The following is a 12,777-nucleotide window of genomic DNA, read 5'->3' on the forward strand; positions in this document are numbered from 1 at the left end:
TATTCACCATTTGACTTTTTAGTAAACAAAATTGACATCTTCATAATAAGATAAACAATCGCCAATCTGAAATACTGTGACTATTGGGAGGATGGAGCAGGGAAAATGGAGGAAGGAGAAATGGAGTAAGAGGACTAAACCCACATCTATTATAAACAGAAGTGAAACAGATAATGTCTGAAATTAATAGATCAAGAAAAAGCAGCATAAACTACTACTGAAACATAAAACATGAAACTAAAGAAAAATCATATAGCTGAAAGTAGTTACTTCTAGAAGAAAAATGGGAGGCAAGGAGGGATGGGGCAAGGGATCTTTTGTTTTTCCTTAGAAATTCTTTTTTTTTTTTTTCGGTTCTATGATCTCTTTTTTTTTTTACTGTTACATTAAAAAAATACAAGAGGTTCCCATATACCCCCCAACTCCCCTCAGCCCACTCCTCCCACATCAACCTCTTTCATCATTGTGGCACATTCATTGCATTTGGTGAATACATTTTGAAACTTATAATCTCGTTAGTACAACATACTTGTTTTTTAAAACCATGTGCATTGCCTGTATTATTATTTTTTAAATACATTTTTATTATAGAAGTTGTGAACTAACAAAACAATCATGCACATGTTGGGAATTCCCATACAACACCCTTTCACCAACACAACACGCCATTGTAGAGCATTGATCACAAATTATGAGATAATATCATCAGATTCTTAACACTAACTATGGTCCATAGCATAGATTTGGCATATTTTTCCATACCCCCCTATTGTAACACAGTACGCCTTTGGAATTGACACAAGAATAGTACAATATTGTGTTAACTATAGTCCATAGATTACATTAATTGTATTTTTCCCTTGTTTCTCCATATTCCCATCACCCTGCAATAGTGACGTCCATCCTTCTATTGTAGGACATTCTTGCATTTGTACTATTAACCACAATTCTCATTCACCTCTAGGTCCACTGTGTAATTCAGTCCCTAGATTATGCTCTAGCTTTCTTTCAATTGGCATTTACATTCCTAGACTACCCTTTTCAGCCACAATCCCATTTATAAACCAACTGGTACTCACTATAATGTATTACCATCAACGCTATATATTTCCACACTTTTACAGTCAAGATAATTAAAACTTCTACATACATTAAGAATCAGTACTCCTTCTCAAACCTCTTCTTATCTCCTAATATAGGTTTTAACTTCATGCATTTATTCTTATTTAGTGCATATTAGTGAGACCATGCAATATTTGTTCTTTTGTGTCTGGTTTATTTCACTTAGCATAATGTCTTCAGGATTCAACAATATTATCAAATGTATCCTAATTTCATTTCTTCTATTTTTTTTTTTTAAAGATTTATTTATTTATTTCTCTCCCCTTCTCCACACCCCCCTCTTGTCTGTTCTCTGTGTCTATTTGGGGCATGTTCTTCTTTGTCTGCTCCTGTTGTTGTCAGCGGCATGGGAATCTGTGTCTCTTTTTGTTCTGTCATCTTGTTGTGTCAGCTCTCCGTGTGGGCGGCGCCATTCCTGGGCAGGCTGCACTTTCTTTCGCGCTGGGCGGCTCTCCTTACGGGGTGCGCACTCCTTGCGCGTGGGGCTCCCCTACACAGGGGACACCCTTGCGTGGCAGGGCACTCCTTGCGCGCATCAGCACTGCACGTGGCCAGCTCCACACGGGTCAAGGAGGCCCGGGGTTTGAACCGTGGACCTCCCATGTTGTAGGCGGACGCCCTAACCACTGGGCCAAGTCCACTTCCCTCATTTCTTCTATTGCAGCATAGTATTCCATAGAATGTATATATCACATTTTGTGTATCCATTCATTAGTTCATGGAAACTTGGGTTGTTTCCATCTTTTGGCAAATGTGAATAATGCTGCTATGAACATTGTTGTGCAAGTGTCTGTTCATATCACAGTTTTCAGTTCTTCTGGATTTATTACTAGAAGTGAAATTGCTGGATTATATAGCAGTTCTATATTTAGCTTCTTGAGGAACTGCCAAACTGTCTTCCACAGAGGCTGTACCATTTTACAATCCTACCACAGTGAAGGAGTATTCCTATTTCAATACATCCTCTCCAGCAATTATTGTTTTTTGTTTTTGTTTTTTTTTTTAATTAATGGACATTCTATTTGGTGTGAGATGATATCTCATTATTGTTTGATTTGCATTTCCCTAATAGCTAGTGATACAGAACATTTATTCATGTGTGTTTCGTCCATTTGTATTTCCTCTTGGGAGAAATATCTGTTTAAGTCTTTTGCCCATTTTTTTACTGGATTGCTTGCCCTTTCATTGTTGAGTTGATGATCCCTTTACATAGAATGGAAATTGAACCCTTATCAGAGAAGTGGCTGTGGCTCAATCAGTTGGGCTCCCATCTACCATATGGGAGGCCCTGGGTTTGCATGCCAGGACCTCCTTGTGAAAGCAAAGCTGGCTGCGGAAAGCTGATGGCCTACGCGCGGGGAACAGCTGATGCAGCAAGATGGCCCAACCAAAAAAAGAGAGATAAGCAGACACACACAAAAAAAAAACGTGCAGAGAATGGACACAGAGAACAGACAGCAAAAAACAAGGAGCAAGGAGAGGATAAATAAATAAATAAACCTTTAAAAACAAACGAACAAAAAAAAAAATCCCTTATCAGATACGTGGTTCCAAATATTTTCTCCCATTGAAATGGGTTGCCTTTTTACCTTCTTGACGAAATCCTTTGAATCACAGAAGTATTTAACTTTCAGGCAGTCCCATTTATACATGTTTTCTTCCATTACTTGTACTTTCAGTGTAAGGTTTAAGAACCCATCACTCGGTCATCAGTGCCTCCTCAAAAAAGAAGATGAGCACACACAGAAAGCACACAACAAACAGAGAGCAGACAGCAAGCACAAACAATGGGGGGGGGAATAAAATAAAATAAATCTTAAAAAAAAAAAGAACCCACTACCTAGGCAGGTCTTGAGAGGTCTTCCTACATTTTCTTCTATGAGCTTTATGGTTCTAGCTTTTCTATTTAGGCCTTTAATCCATTTTGAATTAATGTTTGTATAAGGCTAGAGATAGGAGTCCTCTTTCTTTCTTTTGGCTATGGATATCCAGGTCTCCCAGCACCATTTGTTGAATAGTCTATTCTTCCTCAGCTGGGTAGGTTTACAGCCTTGTCAAAAATCACTTGACTATAGATGTGAGGGTCTGTTTCTGAACCATCAATTTGATTCCATTGATCTACATGTCTTATCTTTCTGCCAGTACCATGCTGTTTTTATGACTGTAGCTAGGTAGTATGATTTAAATTACCGAGGTGAGAGTTCTTCAACATCGCTTTTCATTTTTAAGATATGTCTGGCTATTCAGGCTCCCTTACCCTTCCAATTAAATTTGGCAATTGTGTTTTCCATTTGTTTTAAAAATGCTGGTGGAATTTTTACCAGGATTACATTGTATCCAAATTGAGTATCAATTTGGATAGAATTGACATCTTAATGATATTTAGTTTTCCAATCCATGAGCATGGAATGTTCTTCCAATTATATAGGTTTTTTTTCTTTCTTTTAGCAATGCATTGTTGTTTTCTGAATACAAGTGCTTTACATCCTTTGTTAAGTTTATTCCTGAATATTTGATTCTTTTAGTTGCTATTGAAAACAGAATTTTTTCCCTGACTTCCTCCTCAGATCATGCATTATTAGTATCTAGGAAAACCACTGATTTTTGCATATTGATCTTGTATCCTGACACTCTACTCAAATTGTTTATTAGCTCTAGCAGCTTTGTTGTAGTTTTTCAGGACTTTCTAGGTATAAGATCATATCATCTTCAAATAGTGAAAGTGTTATTTCTTCCTTTTAGATCTAGATGCCCTTTATCTTTATCTGGATGCTCTAGCTAGAATCTTTAGCACTATATTGAACAAATACTGAGATAGCAGGCATCCTTGTCTTGTTCCTTATCTCAATGGGAAAGCTTTCAGTCTTTTATTATTAGTAAAATGTGAGTTTTTCATATATGAGCTTTATCATGTTGAAAAAGTTTCCTTCGATTCCTATCTTTTGCAGTACTTTTATCAAGAAAGGAGGCTATATTTTGTCAAATGCCTTTTCTGCATCAATTATATAGGATCATATGATTTCTCTACTTTGATTTATTAATGTGGTGTACTTCTTGTATTGAACCACCCTTGCAGGAATAAAACCCATTTGATCATGATGAATAATTCGTTTAATGTGTTGTTGAATTCAGTTAGCAAGTATTTTGTTGAGGATTTTTGCATCTGTATTCATTAGAGAACTGGGACTATAATTTTCTTTTCTCATAATATCTTTATCTGGCTTTGGTATTAGGGTGTTATTGGCTTCATAGTATGAGTGTGGTAGTGTTCCTTCTTGTTCAATTTTTTGAAAGAGCTTGAGTAAGACTGGTAGTAAATCTTCGAATGCTTGGTAGATCTCACTTGTGAAACCATCTGGTCCTGGTCTTTTCATGTTGGGGAGTTGTTTGATGACTGCTTCAATCTCTTTACTTATGATTGGTTTTTTGAGGTCTTCTATTTCTTCTAGGGTCAGTGTAGGTTGTAGGTACATTCCTAGGAATTGTTCCATTTCATCTACATTGTCTAGTTTGTTGGTTTTCAGTTGTTCATAGTGTCCTCTTATGACCTCTTTTATTTCTGTAGGGTCAGTAGTAATGTCCCCAATTTTTTATTTATTTGTATCTTTTTTTTTTTTCTTTGTCAGTCTGGCTAAGGGTTTGTCGATTCTGTTAATCTTCTCGAAAAACCAACTTTAATTTTGTTAATTTTCTCTATTGTTTTTTTTTTGTTTTCAATTTCATTTATTTCTGCTCTGATCTTTGTTATTTCATTCCTTCTACTTCTTTGAGACTAGTTTGCTGTTCTTTTTCTAGTTCCTCCAGCTGTGAGATTAGGTCATTGATTTTAGCTCTTTTTCTTTTTCAATATAAATTTGCTTCTCAGCACTGCCTTTGCTGCATCCCATATGTTCTGAAGTGTTGTGTTCTCCTTTTCATTCATCTCAAGATATTTACTGATTTCTTTTGCAATTTCTTCTTTGACCTCATATTATTTAAGAGTTTGTTTTTTGATCTCCATATATTTGTGAATTTTCCCTTTTTCTGCCTCTTCTTGACTTCCAACTTTATGCCATTATTAACAGAGAAAGTGTTTTGCATAATTTTGATCTTGTTGAATTTATTGAAATCTGCTTTGTGGGGAAGTGGATTTGGCCTAATGCATAGGGTGTCTGCCTACCACATGGGAGGTCTGCAGTTCAAACCCCAGGCCTCCTTGACCCATGTGGAGCTGGCCCGTGCACAGTGCTGATGTGTGCAAGGAGTGCCGTACCACGAAGGGGTGTCCCCCGCATACGGGAGCCCCACGCACAAGGAGTGCGCCCCATAAGGAGAGCCACCCAGCATGAAAGAAACTGCAGCCAGCCCAAGAATGGCACCACACACACGGAGAGCTGACACAACAAGATAACACAAGAAAAAGAAACACAGATTCCCGGTGCTGCTGATAAGGATAGAAGCGGTCACAAAAGAACACACGGTGAATGGACACAGAGAGCAGATGAGTGGGGGGGGGGAAGGGGAGAAAAATGAATGAATTAATTAATTAATTAATTAATTTTTTTAAAAAAAGAATGATGTCCAACATATACTCTGTCCTGGGGAATGATCCATGAGCACTTGAGAAGAATGTATATCCTGCTATTTTGGGGTGCGATGTTCTGTATATGTGTAGTAGGTTTAGTCCACTTATCATATTATTCAAGTTCTCTGTTTCTTTATTTATCCTCTGCCCAGATGTTCTACCCAATGATGAAAAGTGGTGTATTGAAATCTCCAGCTGGGAAGCAGACACGACTCAACTAATAGAGCTTCTGCCTACCATATAGAGGATCCAGGGTTCAATACCCAGGGCCTCCTGACCCATGTGGTAAACTGGCCCACGCACAGTGCTGCTGCGTACACGGAGTGCTGTGCCACACAGGGGTGCCCCTGCGTAGGAGTGCCCCACATGCAAGGAGTGTGCTCCGCAAGGAGAGACACCCCATGTGAAAAAAGCACAGCCCACCCAGGAGTGGTGCCACATACCTGGAAAGATCATGCAGCAAGATGATGCAACAAAAAGAGATGCAGTTTCCTGGTGCTGCCTGATAACGCAAGCAGATGCAGAAGAACACACAGTGAATGGACACAGAGAGCAGACAACAGGGGGAAGGGGAAAGAAATAAATAAAATAAAATTTTTTTAAAAAGAAAAGAAATCTCCAACTATTATTGTAGAGACATCTATTTCTCCCTTCAGTTTTGCCAGTGTTTGCCTCATGTAATTTCGGGAATCCTGGTTAGGTGCATATACATTTATGATTGTTGTTTTTTCCTGATGAATTGCCCCTTTTATTAATATATAATATCCTTCTTTCTCTATAATAACAATTTTGCTATTGAAGTCTATTTTATCCAATATAAGTATAGCTACTCCAGCTTGTTTTTGTTTTTTGTTTGTTTTGTTACTGAGTGGAATATCATTGCCCAGACTTTCTCTTTCCATCTATTTCTATCCTTGGGTCTAAGGTGAGTTTCTTGTAGACAGCATATAAATGGCTCATATTTTCTTATTCATTCCACTAGTCTGTCTTTTGATTGGGTAGTTCAACCATTAATATTCCATGGGTTATTATTTCACCCATTATTAGCTTTGGATTTTCTCTGTCATATTCTATTTCCACCACTCTTTTTATACTTTTAGTCACTTTTACTTCATTTGTAGACTCTCTTCCAAGTCTCTCTCTACTGTTTTTCCTTAATGAGGTATCACGCCCTTTAGTATTTCCTGCAAAGCCTAGGTATAAACTCTCTCGGTTTCTATTTATCTCTGAATATTCTATTCTTGCCCTCATTTTTGAAAGACAATCTTCCTGGATGTAAGATTCTTGACTGGCAGTTTTTCTCTTGTAGTATCTTAAATATATCATACCACTGTCTTCTTGATTACAATGGTTTCTGATGAGAAATCGGCACTTAATCTTATTGGGTATTTCTTGTATGTTATGCATTACTTTTCTCTCGCTGCTCTCAAAATTCTCTGTCTTTGGCATTTGACATTCCAATAAGTATGTGTCTTGGAGTTGGCCTATTTGAATTTATTAAGATGGGAGTATATTGTGCTTCTTGGACACTGATATTTGTGTCCTTCAATAGGATCGGGAAATTTTCTAACATTACTTCTTCAAATATTCCTTCTTCCCCTTTTCCCTTCTCTTCTCCTTCTGGGACACCCATGACATGTATGTTTGCATGACTTTTGCTGTCATTTAGTTCTCTGAGACCTTGTTCAATTTTTTCCATTCTTTTCTTCATCTGTTCTTTTGTGTGTTCACTTTCAGATGCCATGTTTTCAAGCTCACAAATCCTTTCTTTTGCCTACTTAAATCTGTTGTTATATGCCTCCAGTGTATCTTTTATTTCATTTATTGTGCCTCTCATTCCCATAAGATCTGCTATATTTATATCTATGCTTTCAAATTTTTCTTTATGCTCACCAAGTATCTTTATAATGTCCTCTTTTTTTTTAAGATTTATTTTTATTTATTTCTCTCCCCTTTCCCCCATTATCTGCTCTCTATATCCATTCGCTGTGTGTTCTTCTGCGTCCACTTGCATTATCAGGTGGCACTGGGAAACTGTCTCTTTTTTGTTGCATTATCTTGCTGCGTTAGGTCTCTATATGTGCAGTGCCACTCCTGGATGGGCTGCCCTTTTTTTTTCATGCAGGGTGGCTCTCCTTGTGGGGCGCACTCCTTGCACGTGGGACACCCCTACTCGGGGGCACCCCTGCGTAACACGGCACTCCTTGTGCACAGCAGCACTGTGCATGGGCCAGCTCACCACGTGGGTCAGGAGGCCCTGGGAATCGAACCCTGGGCCCTCCATATAGTAGGCGGACACTCTATCAGTTTAGCCAAGTCCACTTCCCCGTAATTTCCTTAATCTCTTTAGCCATCTCATTTAACTTATTAATGAGGTTTGTTTGAACATCTATGATTAGTTGTCTCAACTCCTTTATGTCATATGGAGGCTTATCTTGTACATTGGCCTGAGCCATTCCTTCCTGATTCTTGGTGTGGATCGTAATTTTTTGTTGGTGTCTTGGCATCTGGCTTACTAGATGTATTTATTCTGGGTGCAGTTTCTCTTTAGTTCAGGACTTTCTTGACCTTTCTCCTTTGCTGGTTGTGTAGTAGGAGCTGAGGATATAGATGATACTGTAAGCAGTGGTCGCTGAAGCTGTCCACGTTGCCCCAGGAACAGATGAATCTTCTCCCACCTTTCTCCTCTTCCCGGGTTAGGGGCAGAGCCACAGCTGTGTGTAGTAATCCAAGCTCTGCAGGCTAAGGCCGTCTGTAGTTGTTTGAAGAGACTGATGATGCTTCACGTCCCTTCATCCTTTGCCTGGGACATGAAGGAGCTGCAGGTGTGGGCAGGAATCTATGTCGAGCGGGTCCAAAATGACCATAGTTGCCCAGGTAGTCTGGTATAGCACCAGCCTCCCTCCTCCCCCGCCAGGGAGTGGGGATGGACCCTGTGGAGTGCCCAAAAATCTAATCTGTGTGGGCCAAATGTGCCTGCAGTTGCCCTGAGAGGAGTACGGCCCTTCTTCCCTTTAGGTAGAGGGGATGGAACCACGGGCATCCAACAGTTCAGCTCATTTAGGCTGAAAGTGCCTGCCATTCCTCACGCAGGCTGAGGAAACACCAGACCCCTCCTATTCTGTTGGGGGGGTGGGTCCACAGGCTCCCAAGAATCCAGTCTATACAGGTTATAATTCCCATCCTTGCCCAGAAAGGCTGAGCAAGCACAGCTCCTCTCCTATCCTACCTAGGGGCAGGAATGGAGCTACAGGTGTCAGTCTATTCAATCTGCGTTGGCCAAAAGCACCTGCAGCCATCATGGAGATGGCTGGGAAAACACCACCCCCCCCTTGTCCTATCAGGGTGGGGGTGGAGCCACAGGTGCCCAACAGTCAAGCTCATGCAGTCCAAGAGCCCGTGCAGAGCTACAGGTGTCCGAGTATCCAGTCTGTGCTGCCTGTAAGTGCCTGCAGTTGACCAGAGAAGCTGAAGAAACACCAGCGCCCTCTTATCCCATTGGGGGGGTGGGGTAAGACGGAATTGAAGGCACTCGGCAAATCAGTTCCTGCAGGCCAAAAGGCCCGCGGTTTGCCTGGAGAGGCTGAGAAAACACGGCTCCCGTCCCGTCCTACCGAGGGGCAGCGAAGGCGCCCTGGGAGTCCAGCTAGCCAGTCTGTGCCAGCCGGAAGCACCTACTTACTAATCAGGAGCTGAAGTCGGTGTCCAGTTCTTTCTTCCTCTCCCATTTTTGGGAAGTGGAGCTTCCAACTCCAGCCATGGAGCAGCTCCCAAGGCGGCTTGTGCCGCCAGTGGAGGATGGGCACCGGCCTCCGGGGCGATCTTCTCTGCAGATGGGCAGTCTCCTCCTTCCATTCTTTCAAGGATGTTGCAGAATGGTCTTCTGGTCTCCTGCCTCCTCCACCCCTGTCCCCACCCCCTCCCCAAACAGGTGATTTAGATAGCTCTGGGTGATTACTAACTGCCCTGTAGGATGAGCTGACTCTTGGAGCTCCTTACTCTGCTACCATCTTGCCCCTTCCCCTGCCTGTATTATTTTCAATAAAAGTAAAGAATTAATGTTAAAATAAAATCCAAATGCCAACAGATCAGTTGGGTTTCCAAGCAGGGACTCATGGCAGGACAGGTAGATAAGTTCTGGAATGGAGAAGAGGGTTCTTCTTGAGGAACATCAATCCCTACCACAATGTTAACACATCAGGCAAGGCCCAGGCACACACAAAAAAGAAGTGGGTTGCATCTTTATCTCAATGAAATATGCACATTTCTTCATAAATATCTCCTCATCCTTCTAATACTTTTCTCCTAGAGAGTAGAAAATATTTTGTTTTGTTTCCCCAAGGGTAGATGTTTTCTGCAAAGGAATGTTGGCTCACTGTGCGGAAGACTGTTTTTACAAGCTCCTTATCTATTTCCAGGGCTATCTCTGTATGTTGTCTGCATGCTTGTATGCTGGTGTATCTAAGAACGGTTAACCCTCATTGAATATAAAGGCTACGCTGAGCTGCTGATTGGAGTGGCAGCCCTATGGGAATCAAATTCTCATTAGGGAGCAACTGCCCTTGTGACTTCATCTGGGGCTCAGATGCAAGTCCACATTTTGCCTTCTTGGGTACCACATCTTATTTCCCTCTCACACCAGATATTATTGTTTCAGGAATTACAGCTTATGTTCTCAATCGCTGCAATTGAGGTATAGAAGATAAGAGTAAAGACTTTAGACCGAGCCAAGGTTAGAGTCCAGCTAGGCTATTTGCTAATTGAGTCACCTTGATAAATCCCCTAAACTCTCCACATCTCTTCTGTAAATTGATGCCTCATTAATGATGTGAAGAGGATCAATTTAAATATGGGTAAAGCACTTGTAACAATGCCTGGCACACAGTAAGAGCTGAATAAATCTGAAGCTCTTTTTTATTCAATTGCCATTATGGCACATGGGATTTAGAAGGACACTTACCCGACTATTTTTTTTAAAGATTTATTTTATTTATTTCTACCCCCCGGTCTCCCCTTACCCAACTATTAATGATGGTTTCTTCTGAGGAGTGGAAGATAGGAAGGGGGGCTATTGCCCCCATACCTCGGTATTGTTTGAATTTATTCCTTTTTATTGAAATTGTAGTAAAGAAAAAGTAAATAAAATGGCACCTGGCTAAGTGACTATGAAAAATCTCTCCCAACCTCCCACTAAATTAGTTAAAAAGACACAAAGATGTAAAACAAGCAAAATAAAATCTTACTGAAATATTTAAAACTAACGCAAATCCCTCATATTTTTATGTAACGTTTTATGTAATCTAAGTATCTTTTAAAAATAAATTAAAAATGTATTTAAAAAATAAAAAGCTGACATGATGTGCAAAAAACAAAAAACTAATGCTGCCAATCCAATACTTGAAACCTATAAGACCAACTAAATGAGAGAAAGAAAAAAAAAAATTGATTCACTGGTCCATCTGTGTTCTGCTCCCCCAAAAACAGCTATTAAGAATTGTATTAAGGGGAACGGCTGTGGCTCAAGCAGTTGATCTCCTGCCTCCCACATGGGAGGTCTGGGTTCTCCTTGCCTCCTAAGAAAAAACAAACAGACAACAAGCAAAAATAACAAGCCAATAGACAAGAGAGCCAACTCAGGGGAGGCGAAGTGCCTCAGTGGTTGTACACCAGGCTCCCCCCCTGAGATCCCAGGTTCAATCCCCAGTCCAGGTACCTCAAAAAAATTAATTAATTAATTAATTAATTGTATCCAGCCCACTAGCAATTAAGAAATTTGACACCAGTAGCAACCATGAAATCCCCAATCGGGAAATCAGTACCAATCAGGAAATCCCCCCTACTTAACGGTAAGTTTACTTGTTTGTTCTGAGGCAAATATCAGGTGGCTGCCTCCACTTCCCCACTGGTTTCTCTTTCTATATTCATTAAAAAACTACAACTCCCAGAAGATCCCTGGGCAGGAATAGGGGCTGATAAAGCATGGGTCTTAGCCCCATCTGCCTTGCCCTAAGGTCATTCTCTAGAAAAAAGCAGCTGGAAGTTTGTCAGTGCAAGGCACGAGTGCTCCGGAAACCTCGCCTTTGTGCTGGTCTTGAAGGAATCACTTGAAGACGTTCTCTAGTCAACAGGAACGAGGAAGGCTGTCAAAAGGGCAGGCAGATGGCAGTGCTGTGGAACTGCAGGAAGCATAGAAGCTGACTCGACCCTGGAATCCGGCAAGAACGACTGAGCAACCACATCCAGTAGGCTGTCACGTCCTCTGGACTCACCAGGCAGAATGTGCAGGGGCAGAGTCTCCCTCCACGGTAGCATCTGAATGAGTTCCAAAAGGAAACGGCCATATTTTGAATTATTATTGCTCATTATTGGAATAACTGTAGTTCACTCATTACCATTATGTGATTCACCTTGTCAGACCCACAGAGCTCCAACTATTGTCTAAATAGAAATGCATCTAAAATAGTGCAGCCATTTTGGAAAACTTTGGTAGTTCCTCCAAGAGTTAAACACAGAGGTATAGCACTCAGCAATTACACTCCTAGGTATATGCTAAGAGGATTGAAACATTTGTCCACACGAAGATTTGTGCATGAATATTCATAGAAGCATTATTCACGATAGCCAAAAAGTGGAAACAGCCCAAATGTCCATCAATGGATGAATGGATACACAAAATGGGATATTTCCATACAATGGAATCTAATTCTGCCATAAAAAAAGGAGTAAAGTACTGAAATATGCTACAGCATGGGTGAAACTTGAAACCACTATGCTAAATGAAGAAGCCAGATACAAAAGGTCACGTGTTGTATGATTCTGTTTTTATGAAGTGTTTAGAATAGGCAAATCCATAGAGACAGAAAGTAAGTTACCAGGGTGTGGAGGGAGGGTGGAATGTGGACTGGCTGCATGGTATAGGATTTCTTTTTGGGGGTGAAGAAAAATTCTAAAATTAAATGGTTGTGATGGTTGCTTAACTCTGTAAATACAATAAACTGCTCAAATGTACACTTTAAAAGTATGACTTTTATAGTATATGAATTATATCTCAATATAGCCGTTATTAAAAAAGAAAGAAATGCCTCAAAATG

The sequence above is a fragment of the Dasypus novemcinctus genome, chromosome 4 (genome assembly GCF_030445035.2).
Source record: "Dasypus novemcinctus isolate mDasNov1 chromosome 4, mDasNov1.1.hap2, whole genome shotgun sequence".
Taxonomy (NCBI): Eukaryota; Metazoa; Chordata; class Mammalia; order Cingulata; family Dasypodidae; genus Dasypus; species Dasypus novemcinctus.